The sequence below is a fragment of the Triticum aestivum genome, chromosome 3D (genome assembly GCF_018294505.1).
Source record: "Triticum aestivum cultivar Chinese Spring chromosome 3D, IWGSC CS RefSeq v2.1, whole genome shotgun sequence".
NCBI lineage: Eukaryota > Viridiplantae > Streptophyta > Magnoliopsida > Poales > Poaceae > Triticum > Triticum aestivum.
The window spans coordinates 82,071,063-82,077,338 of NC_057802.1; positions in this window are offsets into that span (position 1 = coordinate 82,071,063).

Below are 6,276 nucleotides of genomic sequence, written 5' to 3' on the forward strand. Positions count from 1 at the left end.
ATAAATCGGCCCGTGATGTGTGCTGTTACTGTGACCCCGCGTACTCCTGATATGTCTTTGAGAAAGACCTGACTTTATCTGGGTTCAAATGTCGATTTGGTACTGTGAGTCAGGCTCACGGAATGCACGTACCTTCCAGTGGCTCAGGCTAGTTTCATCGAAGAAGACACTTTGGCTTGGCAGCCTACAAAAGCCTTGAATTTCTTTTGATTTCTTATTTATATTCTATGATTTCTTCTTTGACTTCTGGTTTTTTACAAGTTGGACCCAGCTGCCCTACTTATGGCTCATATTTGAAGCATCTTTTGGGTCTCTATAACCCGCCAGGATAGCAGACTCTAAGTCGCCAGAGTATCATACTCTTATGTTTACAGTCACACCTCTAAACACCTCTAACTATATGAAGCTGATAAGCCGACAGTCTAAACATATACTACAGGTATGACATCTTATTTAACAATTGTCAGACCGGCCCTGGTTATGGACTATTCGTCCTCAGTGGCTTCAATGGGGTATCATGACCCGTCCGGTGGTAAGCCGCCAGGGTATTTGTACTTTCTTTGTGTGCAGGACAGTACTTGATCAGATCGGCATAAATCAAATGTTCTCATAAGCATAAAGTGATGTTTTCTCACAATGGAGATCAGCAATCTTGCATAAAAAATCAGAAAAGTGCACGATGGCACGGCAGATTCAAGTTTTTACTACCCTATTACATGGCTCCTTGAGCCGAATAAGATCAAGTGTTTTTTCAAGGTTCAAATATATAAATCGCCCGGCGGTTCAATCTTCTTGGCCTTGCTGACTGGAGGCTTCCGGGTCATCCCTTTCCAGTTCTTCGTCCTCCTCTGCCGTCTAAAAATTTGGTGATGACCAATCGATGCTAGAAAAAGCTTGAAATTCAGCCTCGTCATCTATAAGAATAGACGGCTCAACTTCAGGTGCAAAAGTGTGCTTACGGATTGGGGGGATTAAGTCCATCACTCTATATGCTGGGGTTGGCATCTTCTGATTCTCCTTGTTATAAGCCGGATGGTACTTTGCAAGGTCTGAATCATTGGCAATCATAGTCGCCATCATACGTATCTCTTTCACGCAAGCCGAGAAGTCTTTCTGGTCAAACGGCGTACCATCTTCCTTCAAACTTGGGTACCCAGTGGCTACCTCAGATGGGTCAAGCTCTGGTACCCATGCCTTGGCCCGGCTCAAAGCCATCACAACACCGGCTCTTGCAGACGACCGCTTCATTTCATCAAACCCTGGTAGGTAGCATAGAAAGTTTTTTCAAGACATCTATAACCAGAGAAGGCGCTTGATTCGTTGGAGAAATTGTGGTTGATAACCCACAAGTATAGGGGATCGCAACAGTTTTCGAGGGTAGAGTATTCAACCCAAATTTATTGATTCGACACAAGGGGACCCAAAGAATATTCTCAAGTATTAGTAGTTGAGTTGTCAATTCAACCACACCTGGAAGACTTAACACTAGTAGAAAATAGGGCTTTGGTTCGGCCAGAAAAGAGCATTAATCCCGGTTGCATTACGAACCGGGACTAATGTGAGCATTAGTCCCGGTTCGAGCGGCTAGGGCACCATATAGGCATTAGTCCCGGTTCAAATGGGACCTTTAGTCTCGGATGGTGCCACGAACCGGGACTAAAGGGTGCGATGCCCATTAGTACCGGCTCGTGGCACCAACCAGTACTAAAGGTTAGACCTTTAGTCCCGGTTCGAGCCACCAACAGGTACTAATGGGGTTTGAGGCATTAGTACCGGTTCGTGGCACGAACCGGTACTAAAGGTCCCATTTTCAAACTCTACCCCCCCCTTGGATCGCCTTTTTAGTTTTGTAAAAAGCAAAAGAAAATGATACAAACTTCAAAAATTAAAATCCTTCCAGATGTAGTTATGTTACTACATGTACTAGTTAGGAAAATTTAAAAACTTAAATTTGGACATGTTTTGCAAAAAGTGTAGGGAAAATGTAAAACGGCTATAACTTTTGCATACGATGTGACAAAAAACGTAGAATATATCAAAATGTTCAGCACAAAAATCCGCATCCGATTTTGACACCCTACGGCCTGTTTGCAAATTTTTAGAATCCTCAAATTCTAAAAGGAAAAAAGTTATGCTCAAATTTCTGTTTTTTTTGTTAAATCTGGTCAAACTATGGTCAAACTACTTATTCAAGAAGTATTAGTGTTACTAAATAATTATTCAAGAATATTAGTGTTACTAAATAATTATTTCAGTTTTTTTGAATTTTGGACAAATCTGGTCAAACTGTGGTCAAACAATGGTCAAACTAATTATTCAAGAAATTTTAGTGTTACGAAATAATTATTTTAGTTTTTTTGAATTTTGGTCAAATGTGGTCAAACTGTGGTCAAACTATGGTCAAACTACTTATTCAAGAAATATTAGTGTTACTAAATACTTATTGTTTTTTAGAACAAAAGTTTCAAACTCAAACAGTGAAATGTGTGACTTCATGCTCAAGCTAAATTCCTGAGGGTTAATAGGATTGACATCTTACTATTGTCAGGAAAACAACAAGTGCAGACTTGGAAACGAGGGAGAATAGAACCCGGAAGTTGAGCGTGCTCAGGCTGGAGTAGTGAGAGGATGGGTGACCGTCCGGGAAGTTAGATGATTTGGAATGATGAGGGGTGATTAGAGATTAGAGGTTAAATTGAGCAGTGATGAGGGGTGATTAGAGGTTAAAAAAATTCAGAAATTTGAAAATAAAAAAATTCAAAAATTCAAAAGAAATTCAAAAAAATCATAAAATTTCATTTAGTACCGGTTCGTGTTACCAACCTGGACTAAAGGTGGACCTCCAGGCAGCGGCCACGTGGAGGGCCTTTAGTCCCGGTTCGTGTAAGAACCGGGACTAAAGGGGGTGGCTTTAGTAACAACCCTTTAGTCCCGGTTCCAGAACCGGGACTAAGGGCCCTTATGAACCGGGACTAAAGGCCCTTTTTCTACTAGTGTAATATCTGCAGCAAAGTATTTAGTAGCAAAGTAGTATGGAAGTAATGGTAATGGTGGCAAAAGTAACAGTAGCAGTTTTGTAGTAATTGTAACAGTGGCAACGGAAAAGTAACTAAGCGAAGATCAATATGTGAAAAGCTCGTAGGCATTGGATCAGTGATGGATAATTATGTCGGATGCGATTCTTCATGCAACAGTTATAACATAGGGTGACACAGAACTAGCTCCAGTTCATCAATGTAATGTAGGCATGTATTCCGAATATAGTCATACGTGCTTATGGAAAAGAACTTGCCTCACATGTTTTGTCCTACCCTCCCGTGGCAGCGGGGTCCTATTGGAAACTAAGGGATATTAAGGCCTCCTTTTAATAGAGTACCGGACCAAAGCATTAACACTTAGTGAATACATGAACTCCTCAAACTACGGTCATCACCAGGAGTGGTCCCGGTTATTGTCACTTCGGGGTTGCCGGATCATAACACATAGTAGGTGACTAATGACTTGCAAGATATGATCAACAACTCACATATATTCATGGAAACATAATAGCTTCAGATCTGAAATCATGGCACTCGAGCCCTAGTGACAAGCATTAAGCATAGCAAAGTCATAGCAACATCAATCTCAAAACATAATGGATACTAGGGATCAAACCCTAACAAAACTAACTCGATTACATGATAAATCTCATCCAACCCATCACCGTCCAGCAAGCCTACGATGGAATTACTCACGCACGGCGGTGACCATCATGAAATTGGTGATGGAGGAAGATTGATGATGACGATGGCGACGGATTCCCCTCTTCGGAGCCCCGAACGAACTCCAGATCAGCCCTCCCGAGAGAGTTTAGGGCTTGGCGGCGGCTCCGTATCGTAAAACGCGATGAATCCTTCTCTCTGATTTTTTCTCCCCGAATGTGAATATATGGAGTTGGAGTTGAGGTCGGAGGAGCCTCAGGGGGCCCACAAGACAAGGGGCGCGCCCAAGGGGGTAGGCGCGCCCCCACCCTCGTGGATAGGGTGTCGGCCCCCTGGTGTTGATTCTTTCGCTGGTATTTTCTATTTACTCCAAAAATATTCTCTGTGAAGTTTCAGGTAATTGCAAGGACTTTTATTTCTGCACAAAAATAACACCATGGCAATTCTGCTGAAAACAGCGTCAGTCCGGGTTAGTTCCATTCAAATCATGCAAGTTAGAGTCCAAAACAAGGGCAAAAGTGTTTGGAAAACTAGATACGATGGAGACGTATCAACTCCCCCAAGCTTAAACCTTTGCTTGTCCTCAAGCAATTCAGTTGATAAACTGAATGTGATAAAGAAAAACTTTTACAGACTCTATTTGCTTTTGTTGTTGCAAATATGTAAAGCCAGCATTCAAGTTTTCAGCAAAGATTATGAACTAACCATATTCACAATAACGTTTAGGTCTCATGTTTACTCATATCAATGGCATAATCAACTAGCGAGCAATAATAATAAATCTCGGATGACAACACTTTCTCAAAATAATCATAATATGATATAACAAGATGGTATCTCGCTAGCCCTTTCTGAGACCGCAAAACATAAATGCAGAGCACCTCTGAAGATCAAGGAGTGACTAAACATTGTAATTCATGGTAAAAGAGATCCAGTCATAGTCATACTCAATGTAAATTAATAGTAATGGATGCAAATGATAGCGGTGCTCTCCAACTGGTGCTTTTTAATAAGAGGAGGATGACTCAACATAAAAGTAAATAGATAGGCCCTTCGCAGAGGGAAGCAGGGATTTGTAGAGGTGCCAGAGCTCGGTTTTGAAATAGAGATAAATAATATTTTGAGGTATACTTTCATTGTCAACATAACAACCGAGAGATCTCGATATCTTCCATGCTACCCACATTATAGGCGGTTCCCAAGCAGAATGGTAAAGTTTATACTCCCCGACCACAAACAAGCATCAATCCATGGCTTGCCCGAAACAACGGGTGCCTCCAACTAACAACAGTCCTGGGAGAGTTTTGTATGCAATTATTTTGATTTGGTTTGAGCATGGGACTGGGCATCCCGGTGACCAGCCATTTTCTCGTGAGTGAGGAGCAGAGTCCACTCCTCTTGAGAATAACCCGCCAAGCATGGAAGATACAGACAACCCTAGTTGATACATGAGCTATTCGAGCATACAAAACAGAATTTCATTTGAAGGTTTAGAGTTTGGCACATACAAATTTACTTGGAACGGCAGGTAGATACCGCATATAGGAAGGTATGGTGGACTCATATGGAACAACTTTTGGGGTTTATGGAAGTGGATGCACAAGCAGTATTCCCGCTTAGTACAAGTGAAGGCTAGAAAGAGACTGGGAAGCGACCAACTAGAGAGCGACAACAGTCATGAACATGCACTAAAATTAATCAACACTGAACGCAAGCATGAGTAGGATATAATTCACCATGAACATAAATATCATGGAGGCTATGTTGATTTTGTTTCAACTACATGCATGAACATGTGCCAAGTCAAGCCACTCGAATCGTTCAAAGGAGGATACCATCCTATCATACCACATCACAACCATTTTAATAGCATGTTGACACGCAAGGTAAACCATTATAAACTCCTAGCTAATTAAGCATGGCATGAGAAACTATAATCTCTAATTGTCATTGCAAACATGTTTCATTCATAATAGGCTGAATCAGGAACGATTAACTAATCATATATACAATAACAAAAGAGGTCGAGTTCATACCAGCTTCTCTCATCTCAATCAGTCCATCATATATCGTAATTATTGCCTTTCACTTGCACGACCGAACGGTGTGGATAATAATAACAATGCACGTGCATTGGACTAAGCTAGAATCTGGAAGCATTTAATACAAGGGAGAAGACAAGGTAATATGGGCTCTTGGTTAAATCAACAATAATGCATATGGGAGCCACTTAACATTTTCATCATGGTCTTCTCCTCTCGACCCCCAAAGAAAAGAAAAGAAATAAAACTATTTACACAGGAAAGCTCCCAACAAGCAAAAGAAGAACGATAAATCTTTTTGGGTTTTCTTTTAATTATTACTACTTCAGGCATGGAAAGTAAACTAGCTAAAAACTAATTTTTTTTGTTTTTCTTAAGGTTTTCCAAACACACAAGAAGAAGACTAGAAAAGAAAATAAACTAGCATGGATAGTACAATGAAAAAGTATGAGCACCGACAACTAGAATGAGTGTGTGAACATGAATGTAATGTCGGTGAGAAATACGTACTCCCCCAAGCTTTGGCTTTTGGC